This window comes from Ptiloglossa arizonensis, chromosome 8, assembly GCF_051014685.1.
Source record: "Ptiloglossa arizonensis isolate GNS036 chromosome 8, iyPtiAriz1_principal, whole genome shotgun sequence".
Classification (NCBI taxonomy): domain Eukaryota; kingdom Metazoa; phylum Arthropoda; class Insecta; order Hymenoptera; family Colletidae; genus Ptiloglossa; species Ptiloglossa arizonensis.
In genome coordinates, this window is record NC_135055.1 from 7,010,823 (window position 1) to 7,026,746 (window position 15,924).

At 38.4% G+C, this 15,924-nt stretch overlaps 1 protein-coding gene across 1 annotated transcript in view; it reads right to left on the bottom strand.

Annotated features, from left to right (window-relative positions):
- Sdc (Syndecan) overlaps window positions 1-15,924 on the bottom strand; it is a 222,029-nt gene that overhangs the window by 180,887 nt on the left and 25,218 nt on the right. The gene's annotated exons all lie outside the window — the stretch shown is intronic.

The window sequence follows — 15,924 nt, forward strand, 5'->3', positions numbered from 1 at the left end:
TACGCTACATTTTAGACAATAGTCTCTAATTTATGAATCGACAAGATTTTTTCATTTTGAACCTCCTAGTGCTTGTCAACTGTAGCGACTAACAAACAATGTTTCACCAGAAGAGGTTACGAGAATAGCGAATAACTTTGCCATTTTGTGCGATTTTCACTTTTGCAAAATTCAAAAATGAAGCTAAAAGGTATGTTTATATTCTCCGAAAAAGGCTACATTTTTCATTTAGTAACCATTTAGAAAAAAATATTTACCCATTTTTTGACGTCTCGGAATGCTGTTCCCGTTTAAGTGAAAGGTCACGTGACTCAACTTTGAAATTTGCATTCACAATGAACGCTCAAGTATACCTACTTGCTCTATGAATTTATTATTGTAACGAACTCGTTAATCGGAAGTTATCGATGTCTGAAATGCACCGGGTAAACTACGCGACCATTATTCGTTATTTCCTTGCGTATACACTTTTTTTGTTTTTTTTTTTTTTTTTTTTTTTTCTTAGGTTTTTCATAACGGAAATTGCATTCTTTTCGCGAAAGTTTAGGCTACCGTAAAAGTTATTATTGGAAACCACCTGCTCTCGTTGGTAGTCTCGCGAGCGGCGAACTACAAAGAGCTTTCGTGCAGCTTTAAACGAGCTCAATTCATCGCGAGGGTAACAGGATTCCCTTCCGCGGAAAGCACGGAGTCGCGAGAATATTTTCGATGCACAATTTTCCGGGAGAACGGAGTGTAACCGAACGAAGAACCGCTCGTCTATCTTTCGTCTCGATTTTTTAGGAAAATTTCTGAGCAGAGTAATCGCTCCCGTTTCCTTTCCTATCGAAATTTTCAACCGACGCCGATCGACTCGCTTCTTCGTTCTTTTGGTTTGAAAGTTTTAGCGGAGAAAGCAGTTTGCACCCCCTCCCACCGTTTCTTTTCCCTTCGAAACGAAATTGACGAGTGAGACGATCCTCTTACCTTCGTACTTTCCTCGAAATTCCAGTCAAAGAAGCGATTCATATTTTTCTCCCGTTCTATTTTACCGCCGGGGAAAAGTGCATTATAGTTTCTTACGCGTGTATGTGTTGGAACGTAACGTTGAAATTTAGCATACAAGTAATGAATTATATTCCGAAAAAAGACCTGTGCAAATGCACTCTGAATCGGATCGTGTACCACGTCGATTTATCAGTGATATTTTTACGAAGCAATAGTCTTTTTATTTTCACTGAATATTTTTATATTTTGCACTAAACTTTCGTGAAATTAGTGCCAACGAATTGGCGATGTTTTCGCGAGAAAAATGAGCCCAAACACGGTACCATTCGAGCTACTTTTAATTATAAGCGGTTCGAACGACAGAAAAAAATTTTAATTTCGAAAAATTTCAAACTAGTCCGAACTACGTCGTGTGTGTACTCATTTTCCTCGGGAAAGCCTCACCAATTCATTGGTAATATCCCCACGACGAAATAGTCGCCCCCATTTTCGTCAAAAATTCAATTCAAGTAGCGAAATTTCTTTCTGCATCCCGGCTATTTGAATTCACAGACAACGTAGTGTCTTCCCCCTAAGGTCTTCGTTCTTTCCGAATCAATATCCCCGACAAAACGGAAATCTTGTTTTCCCTCTGTTTATGTCTTCGGTCATCTTCTGCCTCTGTCCAACGAGGTACGGAGCAAGCTCGGTTCTATCGTTTTCTTTTTCCCCACGTTTGAATTTTATTCCGGCGAAAGTCGTGTGTCAGTCGGCCAGAGAAATTTCTCATTTTTAAAGGGACGGTCTGCGCAGTAGACCCCCGTTGCAGCATTTTCAACCGACGCGATTTGTTTTGACGAGAGACTAACGAGACTGTCTCCGGCATGCTGGGGCTGCGCGCAACGAAGACTCGGGTTCAGCTCGCCGCTTTTCCATGTCGTTTCCTGTCTGTCTTACTGCTGGAATTTCCCGTTGTACCCTCTGTTCAACGTTTTTGTTCAGTTCTTTCCAGCGTCAGCCCGTCCCCGCAGACTCCACACCTATGCATTTCTCTTTATACTCCCCCTTTATTTTGCGACAGTTCGCTCGCTTCATCTTCTTTCGTTTCTCTCGTTTTATTTTTCTAATTGCTGTCTTCGTTTGTTTTTTCATTTTTTTCCCCCCCACCCACATCGCTGCCCGCCGTATACTTGCATCTCACTCGGTTGCGTTCGTTTTTTAGTTTGGCTGGCAGTTATTTTGCCGGTTTAAAAACACGTCCCCGGCACAGTGTATTTTTTTCTTTGTAACCTTTGACGTGTATTTTCTATTTGGTTCTGTTTTTAGACCCGTTTTTTTTTTTTTTTTTTTTTTTTGTTCTCTTTGCTCTCGTTCCAATTCCCATCGCCCTTATCCCATTGCGATCTTTGTCCTTGTCCTTGTTATTTATTTCCCGAATCGGGTTTTAAAACTTGGGAAACTTTTTTCCAAAAATTACTCGGGAAAAAAGTCATATTCTCATCGATATTTTTCTTTCTCGAAACGAACGAAATTTCCTCGAAATAATCCAAATGTATGTCAATTTAAAAAAAATTCAAATACATGACAATTTTTTAAAAAAACTTAAATATATGTCAATTTAAAAAAAAATCCAAATACATGACAATTAAAAGAAAAAAAACCTAATTACATAACAATTTAAAAAAAGAAAACTTAAATACATATCAATTGAAAAAAAAAATCCAAATACATGATAATTAAAAAAAAAACTTAAATACATGTCAATTTAAAAAAAAAACTTCAATACATGTCAATTTAAAAAAAATCCACATACATGACAATTTAAAAAAAAAACCTAATTACATGTCAATTTAAAAAAAAATCCACATACATGACAATTAAAAAAAAAAACCTAAATACATGTCAATTTAAAAAAAAATCCAAATACCTGTCAATTTTAAGAAAGAATCCAAATATATGTCAATTTTAAAAAAGAATCGAAACATTCGCAAGTTTTTCCCGAAAAAAGAAAAGAAATTCTTTTCTTTTTCTCGTGGTGGGAAAAAAATTCAAAAATAAACTCAAGGTTCGACGAATGAATTCAGTGGTACCCAGTTGCGTAGACGTAATTCGCGAAGGAACCAGAATTCTTGTTCACCGTCGCGTGGGGGAGTCTGATGTAACGAGCAATGCGCGCGTTTTCACGAAACGTGATATCCAATTACGCAGATTGCAGACGTCTGCCGATACGCATCGCGAAAACGTTTCACTAGTCAATGAATGGAACAAAGCGTCGTCTAACGCCCGCCACCGTGAATAGGGACAAACCCACGCGACCGATCCGAAACGAAATCGCAGCTTCTTGAATTTCTCGCGAGGTTGGAAGATTTTGCCGCGAGCGTGCGTTGCAGAATCTTCATTATAGGGTAATTTAAGGCAGTTTGAAGTAATACGCGAGACGCGCTTCCACGAAGCCCCCGTCCCTCCCTCCCTCCCTCCCTTCCTCATCCGCCTCCTGCTCTAATTTCCCATTATGCAAATGTTCGCGGTACTCGCGATACGCGGTTGGAAACCGTTCTGGAATTAATTAACCCCGCGAAGGACTCTCCGACTTTATCTTCGACAGAAGCCGCTATCGGGCTCGTTTAGCGCTGATAAAGTAATAACTCTGTGGCTCGAAGGAACGACGAGACTTGTTTGCAGTTTAATCTCGCATTGCCCCAAGAAGCGCGTGACCCGAGTGCCCGGAACCGATTTAATTCCTCTCGAAACTGATTGTTAAACAGTTGAACCAATCGCGTATAAAAAGGAAGAAGAACGTCAAATATTGGCAGTTGTCATTCCGTCGACAATGGATCCTGTATCGATCGTTTTCTCTATCTAGATCCTTCTAATTGACGTCTGTTGTTGTTCGGATGGTCGGTTGGACACGGTGACCGAGATTAAAACCTTAACAATTCACTGACAATACTCTCGTTACGTTTACTCGGCGATCGAAACTTGAAAAGTAATATAGGTTAGAATTTTTTCATATTTTCAATATCTCCACGAAAGTATCGTCGGACAGATTGCTCGGGTCCTCCCGATGAAAACGAGTCCAAACACGGCTAGATTCGGACCACTTTTAGTTACACGTGACTATACATATATTTTAAACATATAACTAAAAGTAGTCCGAACATGGTCGTGTTTGTACTCATTTTCATCGGGAGAACTCCAACGATCCAACCATGATGCGCAATTTAGAAAATTAAGAACTTTGTTTACAAGCGACTGAATTACTAAAAGTCGACCGCCAGTTCGTGATAGTGCAGAGAAAATAATATTTAATTATACTTGACTCGTATTATTTCGGTTAGTCGCTGGATCAAGCAGCAGAAGAAAGAGTCCAAACACGACTAGATTCGGACCACTTTTAGTTACACGTGACTATACATATATTTTAAACATATAACTAAAAGTAGTCCGAACATGGTCGTGTTTGTACTCATTTTCATCGGGAGAACTCCAACGATCCAACCATGATGCGCAATTTAGAAAATTAGGAACTTTGTTTACAAGCGACTGAATTACTAAAAGTCGACCGCCAGTTCGTGGGAGTGCAGAGAAAATAATATTTAATTATACTCGACTCGTATTATTTCGGTTAGTCGGTCGATCGAGCAGCAGAAGAAAGAGAATCGTCCCACGCATTCGACACGGAAATCTTTCACTCCCCTCCCCTCTTTTCTGACGAGTCATCTCGTTCCAGAAAAGCCTTCTTACCGATAAGTATATTACAGTTACACGGGACCACGCGGCTGTACCAACTTTCTCGAATTCCATAGACACGAATGCCTCTACGAGTCGCGAATGTCCTCTTCTCTGGACTTAGGTTACCGCGCTGCGTTTTACGCAATCGGGGACTTTCCGCGCGTGGGCGTGCGTGAAGTGGAAGACAACTTCGACCAAACATGGTCGCCGAGGATGGTTGCTCGGTGAACAGGCTTTCGAAACATCGGGACGCTTGATAACGGGGATTACGGATGTTGCGTCGGTTCGTGTCGAAGTACCTCCGATGCTGCAGCGTCGTGGCGTGTAATGATACGATTACGCTGTCTCTGTCGCAAGTGCAACCCTAATTGTTACAAATTACCTCGGTGGTGTTCAAAGCCTTTGGCTAAGGACAGGGGAAAGAAAGATCAGCCCTGAGTTAGGAGGAACGTGGTACCGCGATTAAGAGCCATGTTGGACAGTGTAGAGTGATTCTTGCTTACAAGGGATCTTCTCTACACCGATCAGCTAATATTTAAACAAACGAACGATGGAGCTTGACACGCGGAAGATACGCATGCATTTTTCAGCAGAGATGATTAACAATTAAATAGTTAAATTTCTGACAGTAATAAACAAGTCACGAATCGGATCCTTGGCGATATTATATTATAAATCTATCGAAACACTTACCGATCGAATAGGGTCAATCTTTCAAACTCCCACCTGTACATGCAACCTACGTTGTCGTGCAATGATTGCTGACGATAATAAACGAGTCTCGAATCATTGGAGTTTCTCAAACACCACGTTTGCAATCTACCAAATTTTAAATTTATCCTATTTAAACTATTTGCCAATCGGATGGGACCCACCTACAAAGGACGATCTTTCAAGTTCCAACTTACACTCCCACCTACACACGATCTACACCAATGAACGAATCTCAGATCCTTGGAGATTCTCGAACGATACATTTGCAATTGATCAAATTATTCATCCAAGTAACCATTTACTCGTTCATTGAACAACGAAAGATTGTCCTTGACAATCTTTCGAACACCCACCTATACACGCGAGCTGCGATCGTGCAATAATTGCTGACGGTAATAAACGGGTCTTATTTCCTTGAAATTCTTCGAATAGCACATTTCCAACCTATCAAACCGAATACCTACTTTTTATCGCGCAATTGATCGGATACTTGGCAGAGAATGACTCGTGTGGCTGTAGCTGGCAGTAAGCATTCCTTTCTCCATAGAAATAATCGTCGTCTCGCACAGGAGTGAAAAGGACGCGCGTCGAGGCGTCAGAAAGCGAAGAATCCCACTCGCGGAATTGCTCCGCGGCGCGAGTAAGACCGATTCCATGAACCGCGTCGTCTTTTAACGAGGAATTTCCCGCTATATTATGGCTGTATAAACTGCGAGGCATTTCTGAGCCGGCAATCGGCCCGGTACGTGTACGAAATAAAGATGAAAAGCCGGTAAAACGGGGCGGAAGACGCGAGGAGCGAAGAAAAGAAGATTGAAGGGACGCGAGAAGCCAACAGCCGGCGAGGAAGCTCATCGGAGCATTCTGTCGCGCACGACACGAGTATCGATTTATCGGCTCCTTTCGAGCCGTGTCAGAAGTTAACGAGAGAAGGGATGCCACCGATGAAAGGTTCGTTAATGCCTCCGAGAAGAATTTCTATCGAAATCCCTCGAACGTTGCGGCGAGGCGAGCAGTTTCCTTTCGAGGCTTCGGTATTAGCCTTTATGATTTCTCTGCTGTTTCTCATCTCTACGTATTAAGATGAAACTTTTCTTCGGTCGATCTAGTGGCCTGATTCGACCCAAGCGGAGAATTCTTCCTTTTTCTTTTGGAAAGAATCGAAACTCTTTCGAAATAATCATTTTTGGTACACTATTGAACCGTTTCTTCGAGTCTTTGAGTAATCCTTGGAAAGAGGTGATATCAAATTAGATAATCGAGAAAATAAAACGAAATAAATTGGTCGAGTAATTTTCAATTCGAGTAATCCTTGGAAAGAGGTGATATCAAATTAGATAATCGAGAAAATAAAACGAAATAAATTGGTCGAGTAATTTTCAAGTAACTTGCACTCTGTAAAGTAACCCCCTAAGAAGAAGAGAAAGTCTTCGAGTAATCCTTGGAAAGAGGTGATATCAAATTAGACAATCGACAAAATAAAATGAAATAAATTGATCGAGTAATTATCAAGTAACTTGCACTCTGCAAGGTAGCCCCCTAAGAAGAAGAGAAAGTCTTCGAGCCATCCTTGGAAAGAGGTGATATCAAATTAGATAATCGAGAAAATAAAACGAAATAAATTGGTCGAGTAATTTTCAATTCGAGTAATCCTTGGAAAGAGGTGATATCAAATTAGATAATCGAGAAAATAAAACAGAAATAAATTAGTCGAGTAATTTTCAAGTAACTTGCACTCTGTAAAGTAACCCCCTAAGAAGAAAAGAAAGTCTTCGAGTAATCCTTGGAAAGAGGTGATATCAAATTAGATAATCGAGAAAATAAAACGAAATAAACTGGTCGAGTAATTTTCAAGTAACTTGCACTCTGTAATGTAGCCCCCTAAGAAGAAGAGAAAGTCTTCGAGTAATCCTTGGAAAGAGGTGACATAAAATTAGATAATCGAGAAAATAAAACGAAATAAATTGGTCGAGTAATTTTCAATTCGAGTAATCCTTGGAAAGAGGTGATATCAAATTAGATAATCGAGAAAATAAAACGAAATAAACTGGTCGAGTAATTTTCAAGTAACTTGCACTCTGTAAAGTAACCTCCTAAGAAGAAGAGAAAGTCTTCGAGTAATCCTTGGAAAGAGGTGATACCAAATTAGACAATCGAGGAAATAAAATGAAATAAACTGGTCGAGTAATTTTCAAGTAACTTGCACTCTGTAATGTAGCCCCCTAAGAAGAAGAGAAAGTCTACGAGTAATCCTTGGAAAGAGGTGATATCAAATTAGATAATCGAGAAAATAAAACGAAATAAATTGGTCGAGTAATTTTCAATTCGAGTAATCCTTGGAAAGAGGTGATATCAAATTAGATAATCGAGAAAATAAAACAGAAATAAATTAGTCGAGTAATTTTCAAGTAACTTGCACTCTGCAAGGTAGCCCCCTAAGAAGAAAAGAAAATTTCTGAGCCCCGGCTAATTATTCATTTTAATTACCGATGTACCGATAACAAGATACTTAACTTGTTCATATTTGTCTACATCGACAATTTTCTTTCTTTGCTTCTTTGAACACTCCAGGTTTGGAAGAAATTTCTACGAATCATCTGTCACGTCTGTCGTCCTTCGCTTGAATCACTATTCTCGTGGCGAGTATTTTACACTTCTATGATTAGTGTTAAAGTTTTATTTCTTACTCCAGAATCTTAAAATCCTTTCCTACGTCACTTTTAGCTTCGGTTCGCGGGAAAACGTACCAGAAAAATTCCTTAATTAATTTACAAACACGTGCCACTATTTCAGACCCCTTCCCCTCCATTTTTTTTTTCGCCACGCGAATAATCTTCGCGCGATTCGAGGAGCCAATTATCGAGTGAACTTATCGCAAGCCCGATTGCACGGTTTCCCGACAAACATTTTTCCGCGAAAACTCAGACTTTTCCGCCTCCGTTTGTATTTCCGAGCAGACATCGAATTCCGCCGGAAGTTTCGATTAAATTAGACAAGCTGCTTCGAAATTCGATCGCACGGGATTCAATTTAATCTATGGATTCTCGAATCAGCGCCAGGATTTAACGGGATTATACTTTTCTCCAGTTTCAAGAACTGTATGTTGCGTTGATTTTCCAGCAACTATGTAAATGATATATACACATTCATTTTCAATATTTAAAGGAAACTGTTCCGTAACTTCAAAGTTCTGGGTCCATTCTATAATCGTATACAGTGACCAGAAAATATTGTGTAATATTTATCGAAAAATGGAAAATGTCAACGATTGGAAGATTACAGGGGCTGATTCAACGCAAGAGAGAAATAATCATTTTTGGTACACTATTGAGCAATTTCTTCGAGTCTTCGAGTAATCCTTGGAAAGAGGTGACAAAATTAGATAATCGACAAAATAAAACAGAAATAAATTAGTCGAGTAATTTTCAAGTAACTTGCACTCTGCAAAGTAACCCCCTAAAAAGAATACATTTTATATTACATATACACAATAATAATTTTTCTTTCATTTTTGTTGGTCGAATTACCGATTACCTTTAACGAGAAATTATTTCGAAAAAATAATAAATATACATATACACACGTGTACGTATGCACGTTTATGTTTTAGATATATCTGACCAAAGTATAATACGCAAAATTACTACTTTATTCCGATTCAATTGTTCCTTCATACGAAGAAGAAAACAAAAATGCCAAAGAACCCTTAATTTCTGACCCAAAATACTAGACAGTCCCTTAATGAAGAAAGTTCTCAAGGATTCTTCGCGAAGGACAAACCTGTCACGAAACGATATGGACTACCGTTTCCGTTTCCTCTGTCCGATCCAATTATTTTCACGTGACTCCAGCCCCGCGTCCTTTTCTCGTCCTTTTAATTAAAGAAAGATTACGAAGCGTTTCCACTTCTCCTTTGTACGAAAATTTAGGAAAGTAGCGATCCGGTTTCTAATTAGGACACTTCCTGCAACGAAAACGCGCTCATCAATTTCGAATACCATTATCTTTCACGTTGAAACTTCGCGAGCGGCTCTTGATTCAGAGGATTAAGCCACTCTTCCACTTGAATAACGCGATCAAAAGAATTAACGTGTATTACACAATCGGACACGAAGTCACAGGCACTTACTAAATAACCACCGATTAGTTTCGTCTGCTGTTCAATTCTAGGTAAAAAGTTACTAATAATACAAATTTGAAAAATATAACACTTACGTTCGGTAATTGCAAAGGTGGTTTTTAATCATTTTTCAATGGTCTCCGGTTTGCACGGCCAGCTTAATTCTCTCCCTTAGGTCGATTGTTAAACTTTCAAACGAATTATAATTCACCACTACATTCGTTCAATAAATGGAAATATTACCGAAAATAGAGTGCAACGAGTATTTGCTCTGTGATTTCACCTGATCCTCGGAATCCAGAAAATGATTATTTAGAGAGGATTGCAATATCGAAGTATTAAGTATCATTCTCCCATTTGAATGACAGAATTGACACAATTATCGTTCGATAGTTTCTTGTGTGTAAATATTTCAACTATTATTTCACCTGAATCGTTCCACTGAAAGAATTGTAGCTTATTTAAGCCACTCTTCCACTTGAACGACACGATCGAAAGAATTATCGTTTGACATTGTCAAACATGATAAATGTCAAACATTTAAGTCACTATCCTACACAAACCGTGCAGTCGAAGAATTGTTACTTACAGGCAGCTATATAACATCGAAAAATGAAGCCATTCTCCCACTTGAACAATCAAAGAATTGTCGCTTACAGTACATCGAACATTTAAGCTGTTATTCCACTTAAATAATTTAATCGAAATTTGTTAATTTAAGTAGGAAAACGGCAGACATTTTTTCTAACATTGTCAAACATTTCCAACAAAGTTTTTTCCTAAAATTGACCAATTATTTTTATGAAACTATAAAAAAAAAATTTATAAAACTTTGATTAAACTCTTTTATAAAACGATTCTTAGGGTAACCGGATACTGGTGACAAAATGTTGAAATTAATTCTATTTAATTAAACAACTCGTTGATTGAAGCTCGATATAAAAATAGTCCGCGATAATCGTTATTTACATGATGTTTGCTCGCGATTTTCTCGTTAATTGTGTTGCATAAGTGGAAGATCGGCTTTAGTCGGTCAAGAACAACTTCATCCCACGATTTTTATTTACAATTCTTTGTTCAATCGCCCGCGTAGGTGAAAGAACGGTTTCAATTAGTCAATAACAGTAAACGAGTCATTAACACTGGGCGTGATTCGAATTATTGATAATTATACAGTCCAGAGGATTCTGCTCCGATGACCTTGACCTTGATACACGAAGTCAAAGGCACCCTCTTAAATAACCACTAATTAATTTCATCTGCTGCTCATTTCTAGGTAAAAAGTCACTAACCATGAAAATTTGCAAAATATAACACTTACGTTCGGTGATTGCAAAGGTCGTTTTCAATAACTTTTCAATGGTTTCAGATTTGAGTGGCCAGCCTAAGTCTCTCCCCTAGTTCGATTGTTAAACTTTCAAACGAATTATAATTTACCACTACATTCGTTCAATAAATGGAAATAAAGATGATTACCAAAGATTACCATAAGATTACCAAAAATAGATACCACATTCTTCAAACTACTTTTCCAAATTTTTTTCAACAAAACATTAACGCTGAATCCTTTTCAAGGTTACTCGGTAGTGTTCCCGACAATATTTGTTAAGATCAAGGTCATAGGATCTGATTACGGCTGAACTGTACAATTACCAAATTGTTAAATTGTTCCGCTGTCGAAAATCTAGTATCACCAGTGACATATAAAATGAGCGTACGAAAAAATGAGATAACCGACACGTGACCCATTATTGCGTTCACCAGCAATTAAAATTAACGAATCGTTTCGTTCCTCGTGCTCACCTTTCCAAGTAACAACAATTTTCAACGAGTCCTGCGAATTTCCTCGAGATTTTCGAAACCTCGTCGCTAAGAAGCGCGTTTTTAATTACTCTCGCGCTTTGACGCAATTCAAGCCGACCGATAATTTATAATTTATCAATTTTTCCCTTGTTAAACGTTCTGTCACCCTCCCCCTCTCCCCTCTGAGTGAATTCCTGCCGCGAACGACCGTTTGAAATCCCTTTTAAGGCTGACCTTATTTCCTGAACCGTGACCGTAAACGCGAGCGAGGAAAATTCAAAATTATCTGAAAAAGCGATGGCGCGACTATCCAGCGACGAGTAAAAATTTTGTTCAAGAGTTTCGACGTAAAATTAACGAACGAGGAAGAAAAAACGATTCGAAATTCAAAATCCAATCGAAATTTAAAAATGAGAAATATTCTCGAAAAAGCATCCGCCACTTTTACGAAAGCTTTTGGGTTTGTGGAGTAGTCGGAGACGAAGGACGTGTATTTTTTTTAGTGATTAAGTGATAAAACTATCCTTTGACTAAGATTCTTGAAAAAATTTTATAAACAAAATTTAGAGAGCGTTATTCCTTTTACGGTGAGCAGATGTTCCAAAGTAGTGACAGAGGGGTGGAGGTTCCACAAAATGTTATTAGAAATATTTGTCAGTTTTAGAAAAAATATCTGTCTACTATAAAAATGATTTATAGATTACAATTTTTTTTATGGCTTCGAAGATAACCGAGTATTCTAAGACAACACCAGAGGGATGAAACTAGCTTCCAAAGTTTCACCCTTGGTGTTGTTTTCTATTAAGAACACCTGATCGTATTCATAATTGTAAAAGGAAATACAATTTGTCAATCTTTTCGATACTAGACAGACATTCTTTCTAAAATTGACAAGTATTTACAACGAAGCATTCGCTAAAACTGGACAGTGTATTTTGATAAAAGCAACATATTAAAATGTTCGTTGCGATCCTTAGAATAACCGGATCCCGGTGAAAAATGTTGAAATTAATTCAATCGGTTAAACAACCCGCTGGTTGAAACACGATACCAAAATACACGCTCGAGTGATCAATAAAGTTTCTGTTTTTAAAATACAAATATGTATTCACTTTACAGTAATACGACACACCACTCGCTATATCAATCGACTGGAAAAATATTAATTCAACTAGTGTGTAAAACTCCCTTCAAAATTTCTGTCCGTATAAAAACTGATCTGTTATCGTTGATTAACACCAGGTTTAAATATATATCTTGCGTTAAATTGGCGCGTATCGAGACGAAATAGGTACACCTTACAGAGAATAATAAAATTAGAAAGCTTCGAAGAAAATCTCGACACATTTGTCTCGTTAAATGAACAAAAATCGGTACAAGTGACCGAAGAAAAATATAGATATTATTCGTAATTTTCCTCGTCGATATTAACGCGTCGAAACGACGTGTCCTGTAAACCTAGTATTGACAACATCGTTCGTAAATTAAAGAAAGTGATGCCCCGACAAGATTTCACTCCTCGCAATACCTAATTCCGTTTCCCCTTTATCGAGTAAAAAAAATCCTATCCTTTCTGTAAACAAAGGGATCCTCGTGGAAGAACTCGTACGTATACCGTGACGAAGAAAAACAGCCGGTGAAAAAACAACGGAGCGTCTCGCATTAGTAGATTAAAATTTGCCCGCGAACGTGTCGCGAAACGCTGCCGAAAAATACGCATGAACAATTTAACGGCGCGCGCAGTATTTCGCGTCCTTTCATTTTTTTTTTTTACTAGCAAAGAGCGAACGATATTCAAGAATGGAATTTAAAATTCCATTCCACTGTCTCTGTCCCTCGAAAGAACGAACACGAACGCAATACCTGCACCCCGGGTGCAATTAGAATGCAACACGCGTATTGAATCAATAGTTCCGGAGAATTTATCTGATTTCATTGTCGATTTAAATCAGAGCTGTCGGGAAGTGAAACAATCGTGGCCATTCGGGTACAAATAATTCCCGGGGGTGAAAGAGAGGGGGACGGGGGACACACAACGCGGGGTCAGACGCGCTTAATGCATATTTATGCGCCATAAAACGGGGCCAGGATTGCGTTTCGCGTATCGTGCGTCCTGATCGTGTCCTGCGCTCGTTTATCCTTCGAAGGACACTCGAACTCGACCCGCGAAACGTTCGGGGGATGTTTGGTATATAGTACGAACGATTCTAATCTTCGCTGAACTTTCTTTCCGCGGATTCCGTAATATCGCAGATCCTCTCCTAGAGATAAGGCACACGCTCAGTATTGGCCATTTGCTAATGAAAATTATAATTTATGCGCTCTACTTTGGGAAACGAGCGTTAGGATTAATATAACAGGCTGCTCGATAAGTTTCGTCGTTCGATGGGAAACGGAGCTGTTACGTTCGACGTTTTTGATTTTCAAATATAGGGGAATGGGGGGATATTTTTTAAATACCAAATCAAATGAAGTATTGAATATTTAAACTAATTTTTTACATAAGAGTCAACATCTGTTCTCTTGTCCCACCTTTTCAGTGGAGTACTTGTTCATTTGTGTACAGAAGATTCATAAATAATAGGTTGCTCGATAAGTTTCGTCGTTCGATAAGAATGTAGGTGTTAGGTTCGTTGTTTGTATTTTTCTAAAGATCGTTTGATTTTCAAATATAGGGAAACGGAGGGAAATTTTTTAAATACCAAATCAAATAAAGTATGAAATATTTAAACCAATTTTTTACATAAGAGTCAACATCTGTTCTCTTGCCCCACCTTTTCAGTGTGTGCTTGTTCATCGTGTATAGAATGTTTATAAATAATAGGTTGCTCGATAAGAATGTAGCTATTAGGTTTGTTGTTTTTATTTTTCTAAAGATCGTTTGATTTTCAAATATAGGGAAACGAGGGGAAATTTTTTAAATACCAAATCAAATAAAGTATCGAATATTTAAACCAATTTTTTACATAAGAGTCAACATCTGTTCTCTTGCCCCACCTTTTCAGTGGTGTGCTTGTTCATCGTGTATAGAATGTTCATAAATAATAGGTTGCTCGATAAGTTTCGTCGTTCGATAGAATATACTTATTAGGTTCATTGTTTTTATTTTTCTAAAGGTGGTACTATTGTTTGATGAACGTATGTGAAGTTTCATGTAGATCTGTCGACTCAAAGTTCAAAGTTCAAGTGTCATAGTAACTTTTTACAATGGAACAAGATACTAAAATAGAAATATGTATTCACTTTACAGTAATACGACACAATCGTTGAATAAATAATAAATAGTATCTATTGTACTAATAGTATTATTAGTATAAATAATAGATATTATAATCGTAGAAATAATAAATAGTAAAATAATATATAATAAAACAAAAATTGAAAATAATAAATTGTTTTTATTCGACGTCGTCGTTGGAATTCCTTTTGTTTGTTTATTTCCGACTAGTCGAATATTCTACCGTCAACATCTGTAAAGAATGCCTGCGAACGTCTTTTCAAATTAGCCACTCGTTTGTGTGACACGAAATCTTGATTAATAGTAAAGTAACTTCCCCCAAAAATTCTGCTCGCTAAATCTGAATTTCAACCAGAGGCATTCTTTTCGACTGTCCAGTGTATTTATTTATTTCCTGTCAAAACTTCATTCGAATGTATCATACCTACACGAGCATTCACTCTGGCCAGCGAAAGGAGAAGAATGGTACAGTGACGTAGAAAGACCTGATATAAACAAAACTTCCCCAACGAACTATTTATCGAAATCACGCTTGCTTCGGGAGAGAAAATCGATAAAAATATTGACCTTCTATTTTCTTTTTCTTTGATCAATTTTTGAAACAAAATTTTGAAAGCGTTCTAAGAAAATTCAATTTCATAATCGTTCACCAGCAAGCTAGATTAATTCAATCGTTAATTCCACAAATTATTCCATACTTTCCAAGGTAACGAGTAATAATAGTAACTATAATAATCGAAATAACCGTAACAAACGGAACAGTAATAGTCGTAACAATGATAATAACGATAATAATCTCTCGGATAATAAAATGCTCCAAAAAATCGACACGATCCGCGCAAAATTCGCAGGAAAACCCGAGCAGAGCGTGTCGCGTCCCTTTGACCGAACTGGAAGACACGGTTTCGTGAAAGGGAGGGGAGGGGGTGTAGGGCGGGAAAGGACGACGAGAAAAGTTGTCGCCCGCGGGACGAACCGAGCGCAAGATGGATGAAACTTTTTTCGCGCCTCGGGGATTCGGCGCGAAAACTGGAAGGTAACGAGCCAATTTCCAGGGGACGTTCCACGCCCTTTCCGGGGCTTTCGAACGGTAGTACCGAAGTCGCAAAAGCGAACGGTCTGGGCGCAGACTCTCAGACGCTGGACGGAAGTAGACAATCACTTACTGCACGGGGATTCCTGGCCAGTGTGAGAAGACTTCACCGAGATCCGGGTTTGAAAACACCATTTGGTGCGAAATCGGGCTTAACGACGCTGCAAGGTGGAAAAGAATCGGGCACGGTACGTGAAATTGGGATTCGAGACTGAAGATTGCTCGTGAATTGTAGGTCGCGGGAGGAATTATCAAAGG